General features: G+C 45.4%; 1 pseudogene; it reads right to left on the bottom strand.

Moving 5' to 3' along the window:
* Positions 1-5,208: 5,208 nt before the first annotated feature.
* LOC136480266 (uncharacterized) lies at positions 5,209-11,786 on the bottom strand (annotated as a pseudogene).
* Positions 11,787-12,008: the final 222 nt, after the last annotated feature.

The raw sequence follows: 12,008 nt of genomic DNA on the forward strand, positions 1-12,008 counted from the left end.
AAAATATTTCCACCTTTGCTAGGAAAACCACTAGGCAGACCAGGAGTACACTGAATTAGGGGCTACCTTGAAGGGAAAGCGAACAAGAAAAAGGTGAAGTGCAAAAGGTGTGGTGACTTCGGCCACTTTGCCAAGACTTGCAAATTTCCTGAGGTTGACTCCGATGGAGAAACTGGGGGTAGATCACAAAACAAGAGGTTAGTGACTCATTCTCAAATCATTTCTTGTGCATTCTGTAATGAACCTAGTGCTAACCACTATACTTTGCAGGAAATGGCAAGAAGATGATGACATTGCTGGGCTATCAGAGGTGAAGAAGAATAAGGCAGCACAAAAGAAGAAGAAGAAGAGCCCAAAAAGGAAGAAGACTCCCAAGAAGAAGACTCCAGTGAAGGCTGCCGCTGCACCATAGCCTACAGTTGTCAGGAGCTTGACACAATTCCTTAATACCCAACTCACTGCTCAAGTCCATGATTCCTGAATCTTAATGTGATCAGGCTGTGCTTTTGAACTTGTAATCAGGCTATGCTTTTGAACCTGTAATCGGGCTATGCTTTTAAAACCTGTAATCGGGCTGTGCTTTTGAAACATGTAATCAGCCTGTGCTTTTGAACTTGTAATCAGGCTGTGCTTTGTTCAGTGAAGGTGCCATGAACTTGTAGTTAGTTAAAGTCCTATGAACTTGTAGTCAGTTAAAGTCCAGACACTATTATGTCAACTTGTTATCAACTTATCTGTGACCTTTTATGGCATATTCTTTGTCCATATTTTGCACTATTCTATCAAATTATCAACTGAAGTTGCTATGCTTGATGTGTCATCACCGATGTTGTCCATATTTTGCATAGAAACACATATCACATTCACATAGAAGCAGATTCACACATGACATTCATGATGCACAAAGGTTCATATACATTCACATATGACATTCATGTTGCACAAAGGTTCAGATACATTCACATACAACCATCATGTTTCGTCACTTCCAAATAAAGGAAAACAAGACACCAATCACAACACCAGCAACCAATGTTGCTACAACGCCAAAATCCACTACAACCTGCCAATTCCCATTCTCTGGTTCCTTCTTTATCGAACCTTGTTGCATCTTCAAGTTCATGCCTCAAATCGGCCAACCCATCACCAATGAATTGCATCATAGCTGTTGGATCCACACTGCGTGCCTGTATCAACCAGCATCGCTTCGCTGCCCAGGGAATTGCATCACCATTTGCTTTGCTTCGCTTCGTCGAGCTCGAAATCGTCGCAGCGCCCATCATCGGCCTTCCAGTCCATGGACGCCGGCGATGCAGCCGCTGCGGCCACGTGCAGCGCCTTCGAGCCTGCTTGTGCAGCCTCCGTGGCCACCTGAGTAGCCTCCATGCCCGCCTACAGCGCCTCCGTACCTACCTGCGCAGCCTCAGCTGCTGGCTCTCCTGCACTGCCGCCATGCAGCCGACTCCACCGCCGGCTCGCCTGCGCCACCGCCGACTCGCCTCGCCTCCACGCCTGCCTGCATAGCCTCCACCGCTAGCTTGCCGGCTTGCCTGCGCCACCACCGCCGCCAAGCTTGGGTTAGGGTTCGGGGAGAGAGAAGAGACAGAAAGGAAGTGAGCTGCACATTGGGTCCAAGCGTTCAGCTCGTATAGTCGGATGAGACAGGGGCAATACAGTCCATACAAAACATGTCACCATATACATACATTTGCAAGTGGGCCATAGGTCGTAGCAAGCGTACAGAATGGCATCAATCATGTTCCACTGAAATTATAATGGCAAGTTTACAATATCGCGAATTGTAATGGTATATTTCTAAAGTCACAGAATTGTAATGGCATCATTCAAATTAACCCTTAAAACTATTGTTGAACACCACCGTCCGCTAAGGTACAAGTTGAGCCCTCGTTCAGGGTGGGCACCCGTGAATCAAAAACTGAACCGGACCGAACCGAAATATCGGTTTTTTTGATTTTTGGTTTTGGCTTCGGCTTCTATGTCTCGGAGTTTCGGTGCTCGGTCTCGGCTTCGGTTTGAGGAGGCAGAAGAGCCGAGCAACCACACAACGGAAGAAAGGGTACGAACTCGAACGTATACCAGGCAGCTCACGTCCCCGTCCCCCCAATGCCCCAAACGAGCCCACCTGGCTTCTGCCCACCTCAGTGCCATCCCAATCCCCCACCCCCGGTGCCTCAGTGCTCACTAAGTCATGAGAATGCACGTGCACGGCTCCCCAATCTGGCAAAATCGCTAACCCTAGCTATAAGGCATGGCGACGCGCGAGGACGCAGCAGCGACAGTGGCTGCAGCGCGAGGAGCCGTGCGCGGTAGCGGCGTGAGGCGGAAGGCACGAGCAACGGTAGTGCGGGGCTGTGGTGCGCGAGCAGCGGTAGCGGCACAAGCAGGCCACCCCGGCAGCTTGCAGCCGCGCACCTAGGGTCGCCGAGGCCGAGCGGAGCGCCTGTTCTTCTCTTGTGTAGTATATTCCGGTTTTTTCGGTTTAAACCGAAAAACCAAGCTAGAAAAGAAAAACAAAGTTGTCGGTTTTGGCAAATCTGCAGAACCGATCGGTTGTTACTTTTTGGAAACCGATTAAACCGAACCGAAATGTCGGTTAAAACCGAATGCCCAGGTTGAGCCCTCGTTGGCATCACATATGCTTTCACATCTGGCTCTAAAGTGTTAATATCACGTAACACAATTTTCTATTATTGCTCCCACATCTACTCAATGTCAGCCTTGAATTGTTCTGCCTCCATCTTGCACTCCTCCAATGAGACCTTGCACTCCTCTAGTGAGACCTTGTACTCCTGTTCTTTCCATCTCTCTTCATTCAATTTTCCTTTTCTCTAAAATGAGGTTTTGGAGGACCTCTTTGTAGGGTCCATCATCCCCTCTGCTCTCCAATTTCTCCCTCGCCTGATGTGGGTGGCCAATGGTGGAGGGAAGCTAGGAAGGAAGCCGCCAGTGGAGGGAGATCGCTGTGAGTTGGAGGTCAGTGGTGGTGCCAGGAGTGAGGCTGCCTATGGGTTGAGGATGGCGGTGGTGGAGCCATGAGAGAGGCCGAGCCAGGACTACAAGGTGGAGTGTGCTCTGGGAGATGGAACGTTAGGAGAGGGCACACAAGGCGAGGGGATGTGGGGAGAGGGGGCGCCGTGCCGGGAGTCGATGCCGCAGCAGGAAGGTAGCCGCACACGGAAGGGCAGATGCAGATGCGAAGAGGGGGTCGAGGTCGTGCCAGGATGGAGTCAAAGTCGGGAGAGAATGTAGTTGTCCGGTGGACGACGCGTCGGAAAGGGCTGATGCGGATGCCGAGGAGGTAACTGGTGCTGGAGATAGTAGATCCGCGTCGGGAGCAAGGAAACTTGTGGGAATGGAGGGAGGCCATGGCGGATCTGATGCTCAAAGATCGATTGGAGCAGCCGACGTGGCTAGGAATGCAGCACAAACCGGAGAGCGAGCGAACGGGCAAAAAAGAAATGTGTACAAATGAAAAGGGAATCCGTACGGGCACAGGTCTTTCCAACCATATATAGGAAAATAGAAATAGAGGCCCTTAAAAGTCTTTAGGAATGAGTGGAAAATTTCAGGACCTATATATACTCCTACAACTGAGGGAATATAAGGAAGCCTAAAGGAAATTTAGAAGGGTAGATGACGGCAAGACAACAAATTATCCGTTCCATGGTGTGGAAGATCACCGACTGATGGCACACGCTCCCCCACCAAACTAGATTTTTTAGGGGACCCACCAAACTAGATGGTTAATGTTCCACCGGCTGCCTGCTAAAAAACGGATGGCAAGGCTGCACCCTGGGCCTCCATGGTCATCGAGGTGACTGCATGTCCATGTTGGCTCATGCACGCAAGAATCGATCTGGTCACATGAGAGCCTAACATGCGCATCAGAGCACATTAGTCCTCGTAAATCACAGCAGGTATGTAACACAAAAGAGCAAAGTTAAACTGTTGCCATGACTAACCATGGCTGTTCAAGAACCAGAGATAGAGTGGGACATTAACAGATCTGTTCATCTCCAAGTCACGCTCTTAGGTACTACGTGTGTTTAAAAAAACCATCTGCTTCCAGAATCCAGATCCTAAAAACTGAAGGGCGCAGAACTTACACGTCCGATGGTGCTATTTTCCATGTTCGATTCATACCAAAACTTGAGCATTGTCATATTGAAATATTTAGAAGACATTTTTCCTCATCTTACATCGCCGTTTGCGGGTGGTAATTAGAGTGGCCCTTTTGAAGGTAAGATGGTGGAAGCAACTGAACACTTGAGACTGAGGCAACAGTCCTTTTGTCAGAGTGGAACTTAACAAACACAGTGGAGAACCTGCATATTGTTGATTCCGTTTCCTATAACTGCGAACAGCCAAACAATGCACATGAACCAAGAATCATTGGTGAAAAAAGGATAGGAAAAAAAACTATGAGTCCACCAACCAACTCCAATTATTGACCCTGTGCAAGTAAGATTAAACGCCCAACAGAAGAACAAATGGGAACTAAGGTAACCATGCATGTGCAAGCATTACTTAAATTTCAGCAACTTTGGATGAAATTATAATTGAGTGCAGCACCAACATTGGAGGGAATTAACTAAACATGAGTTAATTACAAAGTCAATATGCTGCAGTGCCGTGTATCAAAATTTGGCATTTCTTCTCTTCATGCCAGCCTCTCTTTACTTTTCTTCTGTTAGAATGCACTTAGTATGACAAGCATATACAGCATGTGTCCACAATTCTTTCATTGGGAAAAAAAAGGGAAACAAAATAGACAGAAACATTAAACTTCAGAGCTCTCTATGTTATATAGATAGACAGCAAACATATCCTAAAGTTACAGATCTCACCCAAAAGAGCACTACAACAGTGAGTAAATCACAAAGGTCTATAGGAGACCGTCCAGCCAAAGAGAAAGCACTACAAAGTTATCACTCTTATCACACACCTGAACTTTATCAGCCTCTCATGAATCATCTGAGTTAATCAACCAAAAAATCCTACATGTTTGTTTTTTCTAAAACAATTCAATACTATATTTAAACTACAAAAATAAATTGCAACCATCAAAACTGCAAATTTAGAGAACATGCATTAACAACAAAACCGTATCAAGCTAAGTTGTTGAGGACAAATGGTAGGAAAGCAAGTACCATAACAGGTTCAGAGACTGCTAACTTTAAGTTTTCCTCAAGTGTCACAGAACTGTAAAGGCAAAGTGATGCTTCTCTTGCTGTGGTTCATGAGATCATAAACTTCAAGCTACAACAAATAAGCCAACATAAGTATGTTTATCATTTCAACTATAAATGCTAAATTAGATTTTTATATTGTACACAGACCTTGAGATCTACCATGGAATTTGGATTATTCAAGAATATCCAACCAAGTTTGAGAAAGTGATGTTCCAACTGAACACAAAGTTTGACCATGTAAATCATAATTACATCTAGATGAAAGTGATGTCTACATTACAGAAATTTCTAAAAAAATTATAAATATTCACGATATTTTTCACCTGAGGTAAAGTCATAGCATTTTGCTCATCCAACGAAACAATCATATCTCCACGTATCCCAACACTCTCAGCAGCAGAGTCATATGATACCTAAAAAGATCCAAATAAATTACAATATTACTGAATACCGATAACATATATGACTAAAAGAGTTACATAAAGTCTTAATAATGTGTACTGCCATACCCTATCTACAATGAAACCACTGTTGATGCCATGATCAAGACAGATCTCTTCCTGGAGTGATACATCCAGGAGCTCAAATGTCCTTAAGCCCTATCCATATATGTGGCGTGCAATACGACTGAAATGAAATTTTGATTTAGATGACCAACAATGGAAACCGAACTACGGACATTTTTATGTCAAGACTAGATCGAAATATACATTGACTAAAATATACATTAGATTAATCCTAAAAGGCTTAAATGCTCTAGTGATGTTGTCATGTTAGAGAAATAATTCTTGTACAATGTTGCTCCACAAGTTAGGTTTGACAACAAGGAGCAACAAATAATACTCTACACTTCAATGAATGTACATAGGTTAAGAATAAAAAAGGTTAACAAACCCAAATGTCATCCACATATCAATGCATCTGATGACAGTAGAGATGGAAAGAACAGAAGGATTTGGGTTACAATAAAACGCCATCCCTGTGATATTGCCATCATGGTCAATCACTGGTGCTCCATTGCCCGCCTGCATCAAATAAATGCTACTAAGTTAACGAGCAATTAAGCAGTAATACATCATGAAAAGTTAATGCTACATTTATTACCTTTGGGATTTCACAGCTGAGATACATCTGGTAGTTGCGGCCTATATAATCTGATTCCTCTAACCATAAAATTTCCCCATGCCTAGCCCTCAAGGAGAATTCACTGTCTCTAGCCAAGACAAAAACCTCTTGACCATAGTTTGGGCAAGATCCAAGCGTAGGGGACTCCATTGGGAAATCTACATCAATCTCTAGTAGAGTGATACCATAATGATCATTGAAGAACAGAAATTGACCGTCCAACATGTAGCTGAAAATATGGGCTTGATCGATATTGTTAAATTGTGCAATATAAATTCAAGATTAGAGATGAAATAATAATTGATCGGGAAAGGCATCACTAAAACTACATGGATTCACAAAGAAAAATGACCAAGATACAAAGCTGAAAGTGATGATTTTGGGAATTGTTAAATAGCACATGCATGATCGAAAAGGGCACATTATCACCCACAAAGCCAAGGTGTGAACCATGACTAACAATAGAAGTTGCTTGCAGACATAGTTACATAGGAACCATAATACTATTACAGGGATCCATATGAAGAAAAATTTAGAATTTAACAGGCAAGATAAGTGGACTGAAAACGCACTAAAATATGCAGCTAGGCGGCTAGCGAATATGAAATGACTGGGCTAGTGAGAATGTTGGTAGTCCAGTTAAAAATGTCCTTGACACCAATCACTCAAGCGACAAAGATCCATCCACGGTAACTCCTAAAACATACCAAAACGAAACCATTTGCCCACTCCATGAAATCAAACTTAACACTACAAGGTTTTATGTATACCTTTGGTAAAGGATCAAGTAGTTTAGACTCCCGGGACGAGATGAATTTTGAACAAGTCACTACTAAATTGTGTTGCTTCCTATTGGATTTCCTCTGACCCATGATGATACCAGTACACTGTGATCTCTCTTTGACACATCTGCAAACATAGATACGAAATTTATCATTAGCTAGGAACAACTCAATAGGTGAACCTTGCTATAAGTTTGTAAAGTAATTCAACCGTGCGTGATGGAAGATACGCTGACGATGGAGCGGGCCACACCACAAACCATAACCTTGTCTGTTGGGCTCACCATGGCATTGGTGGTACGTGGATCCTTGGGCTCTCTCCGCGTAGGACGTTTTCAGCGAGGATCTAAAGGAGTCATAATTGAAATGTAGCAAACATTATGTCATGACATAGGCCTTGGGCCTTGTAATAGGATTATGAGTGGACGTGTTTGGGCCGTAAGTCTTGTCTGTTATCGGTTCGGCAGGAACCAGAGTCACATATATGTAGTACCATGTCTAAGTGAAGGAGGACATGAGATATGAACAAATCAATTATTCCCTCTCTCTACCGTCTTCCTCCTAGCTTCTTTGCTTGAGACGGCAGCGCCGTGCTCTTCGCCGTGCGTGTTCGCCGACAAAACCCTCTAGTTATCTAGGATCGTGACATTTGGTACCAGAGCCATCGATCGAGGAAATCACCGTGCTCATCGAGATCGTGTGGATCTGCTACTAGGTGTCTAGGTATGGCCGGATCTACACTGTCCGTTTCCACCATCGCCGGGCTCGAGGCGCAGATGCATCGCCTGCTGCAGATGATGGAGGAAGCGAACGCGGGGATGTGTAGCACCCTCAAGACCCTCGCATCTGCGACACGGTCGTCCACGCCCTCGTCTTCGCCCACTTCACCGGCATCCTCGACTCCGACTGCTGTGCCGGTAGTTGCGGAGCCACCATCCACCCCCGCATGGACTGCAGCGCCTACACCCACCACCACCACCATGCTCGGTGCCATCGATGCGCCAGCCGAACCCACCGCTGCACCGACTGCTCTGCTTCCAGCGCCCAGATCCACCACCACCACGACGCTCGGTGCCATCGACGAGTGCGCGGTCACGTGGTCCTTCAGCAGCAGGCACGCCGCGGTCATCCCCGCTGCTCATCCCCGAGCCACCACACCTTCGACAACTTCACCGACCATGGCCGCCCTCGACGTTCACCGTTGGTCCTCCACACCAACAGCACCAACATCCTCTTCCACGACCGCGACATCAACCATCGTGCAACTGGCAATGACCGTCAAGCCACTGCCCACACCAGCATCAGCTATCTCAAGCACAGAGGACGATGCCATCAACACTTCGCCCACCAGGTGTTCGATAGGTCGCCTCTGCCGCAGCTTCAACAAGCTGATTTCTGGGAGCAGCGTCAACACCATCTCAACTGTGCCGCCATCCTCGGCGACGCACACGCTCGCAAAACAAGTTTTAGCTCCAGCAGTTGGCATGTTTCAATATGCACACCAGGTGTTAAGGGTTAAAGGTGACATCCACCAGCCTCTATCCTTTCTTAATTGATGATGGCACATGCTTTTACTTATTGGTGTGCTGGCCAGTTCCTTTGGATCATCGAGTGTGTTCTGTCGCTTCTTGTGTGTTTGACCGTGGGAAGAGTAGAAGGGGCAAGTGTACAGTGACTGCCAACGTTCAGGAGGCCCCTAAGGTGTTTGCTGGAATGACCAATATGAGTCCAAAGATGTCAGCACCATTACCTGCTACCTTGGTTGACAAGCGACCATGGCCACCTCCTCTGAAAGACAGTAACTCCTTGCTCACAGACACCTACCTGTTATGCTTACATTCGGGGCATCCCTTTAGTAGTGGTCAGATAGATGCGCTATTGAGGCAGCCAAGGCCACCACCTCTGCTGTTGGACCTGATGGATCCTGATGGTCTGCTCAAGTCAATACCATGGCCATCTTTATGCGAGTCTATATCTGTTGTGCATTTGCAAAATTCATCAGCATTGGTGCTTGCTATTTCCTTCACAACAGTACAAACATTATCAGTGTGGCAAGAAGTGAGTGGTAGGGCTCTGGACTCCATAACTCTATTGCCAACTTTGTGCTCCCGCGCTAGTGATGGTTTATATCAACTGAAAACTGTGATATCATACACAAACAATTATATGCTGCTATTCAGTTTCAGTCAGTATGCTTCTCTATTGCTACATTCTAGTCATTGCTATCATCAGCCGGTGCAGTGGAAGCCCCCATGGATATCTATGGTATACATCTTCAGTAATAGACCCTATATTGCCAGCCTCAGGATCAGGACTTCCATGGTGCCTCATTTGTTCTGGTGGCCGGTGTTTGCTAAGTTGAAATTTTGGGATGTTCAGTACAAGAATTTTTGTGGGGAAGTAATGGGTCAGTGCTTGTATATTATATATCTAAGGCTGCATCATGATTCCATTATACCAAGGATCATTTCTCCAGTTAGTACACTGTCAGGGAAGAGGTGTTATCGACGGTTCTGGAAACCACCATGGGCATCTTCAGTATGCAAGGTTATCATCTGGAAATTTCTTGCACGGCTACGTAATCTACAGAGCAGCGAAACCATGGTTGCAATGTTTCTGGGGCTTACCGGAATAAAATATGTGCTACAATGGCCAACAACTGCACTGGATATTATCAAGACCCATGTGCTCTATTTTGGTCGTCACATCCTTCGTGGGCCACTATGTCCTGAAGAGAGGGTTGTCTTCAAGTTTGCCAACCATCTATATGAAAGTTCAAGAATATCTGAACTGGTTCTATTCCACAAAATTACTTTTGTTGCTTGTGATGTTGGTGATATGCAGCTGAGCTATGGCATCTATATGGTGGTCACTCAGTACATATTCAGAAAATGGACAGTCACATCAGATTTTGATGGCAAATTTATTTTGCTATGTGTCTCCAAAGTCCGAAAGTTACCTGGAGTAAATCAGATTGATGCCGAACTGATTCTGCACTGGGCTGAATACACCAAGAACCATATTTTCCTATTTCGGAGTAAGCATATTTCCTTGGTTACTTCTTACTGGAGCATGAAAAGCAGATTTCAGATAATCCTGTGCATGGAGTATTTTTGCTGCAGCTCTCTGGGGTTATGCCACATACAGATTACAGATCAACAAGAAGCTAGAGATAAGGATTGCTCGTTTACTCAATCTGCACTATCACATCATAGTGTCATCAAGCGTGTGGAGTACACAAGTACAAGTTCAAGGATATTTACATGCATCAGTAAGACAGTGAATTGTTTGCAGTCAGTGAGGTTTCACTTCTACAACTTGATGATTGAGGATCCTTAACTTGCCATCATGATGGCCTATAGTAGGAAACGACTCCTTTGAGAACCTCCAAGTACAAAACATGGTGAGTGGTTTGCTTCTACATTTGCTATGCCAACAGTTCCTGTCATTCAGTTTCAAGCATCTACAAGTCAACACTCTAGCACTATGGAAGTCATGTACAAGACAATGGCTGATTCTAGCATGCTGGCACTTCAATTCTATAATATGATGATTGCATATCCTTGAAGGCTTGGTTGCAGAATAGAGTAACAATGTGAGGACCTCTGGCGGAAAATATATGTTTATTACATGGTGATTGAAGAACCACAACTTGAGGGCAAGTTGTTGCTTAAGGAGGGGAGAATGTCATGACATAGGCCTTGGGCCTTGTAATAGGATTATGAGTGGACGTGTTTGGGCCGTAAGTCTTGTCTGTTATCGGTTCGGCAGGAACCAGAGTCACATATATGTAGTACCATGTCTAAGTGAAGGAGGACATGAGATATGAACAAATCAATTATTCCCTCTCTCTACCGTCTTCCTCCTAGCTTCTTTGCTTGAGACGGCAGCGCCGTGCTCTTCGCCGTGCGTGTTCGCCGACAAAACCCTCTAGTTATCTAGGATCGTGACACATTAGGACATATATCTTTATTTTCAGGCACCACATAGTTGCATATCTGCACATTGTCATCTAGGCTCCCAATACTTTGGAAAACAATGATGCTAAATGAAAAAGGAACATGGATTCAAACTATTGATGCACTAAATAGAAGAAAGCTCTTTTGTGCAGATCACTGAAACTAAAAAAACTGGTGTTCTAGACTTCGTGATTTATATGGTTCAAAAAAATTCACAGCTGCAAATGTTCAAACGATTCCTGCTTTCTGGAATACCAAAATATTTTTCCAAACCAAAGTCGACATAAACAACACATTAGAAAAGCAAGCATACGTTATATAACAAAAAAAAAGGAGAGCATAATGTATATGTAAAGCAAGAAGAAATTCAGAATACTTTCTGCAGAAATCGCACGGATCCTTCTACACTCCGCCATCCAGTTCCGCACATCCAACTTATTGCCGTCCATTGGATATGGTGGGAAGCGAAGAGGCCGTGGCCTGCTGCTGAAGGCAGCAGGTGACGTACTCGAATCCTCTCCTACTGCTGCTGCTGCAGCAGGCTTCTGGTGCGTCACCTCCTCTGTGCCAGTGTTGCTCCCACCCGCCGACTCCTTTGCCGCGGCATCGAGACTCATCCTCTTGGTAGGAACCGGCAGCGGACCAGCCGCCGCTTCCGTTTCTGTTGCATCGGCCAGCGGCTCCAGACTACCCTTCTCCGCCGCCATAAACGACGGCACCGCCCTGCTGGCCAACAAATCACCGATCGCCGGGCTCGGCTTCACCCCCCTTACTCTAGAACGACTACTATTGATGAGGGCTCGCCGTGACCTGAAACTCTGGCCTCGTCTCTTCACCGGTCGAGCCGACGGGTTCCGTAGATAATCCCGGCCTCTCTTTCATGACTCCGGAACGGATTGAGAGAATTGCCTATTTGCCATTACAGAGAA

The sequence above is a fragment of the Miscanthus floridulus genome, chromosome 9, assembly GCF_019320115.1.
Source record: "Miscanthus floridulus cultivar M001 chromosome 9, ASM1932011v1, whole genome shotgun sequence".
Classification (NCBI taxonomy): domain Eukaryota; kingdom Viridiplantae; phylum Streptophyta; class Magnoliopsida; order Poales; family Poaceae; genus Miscanthus; species Miscanthus floridulus.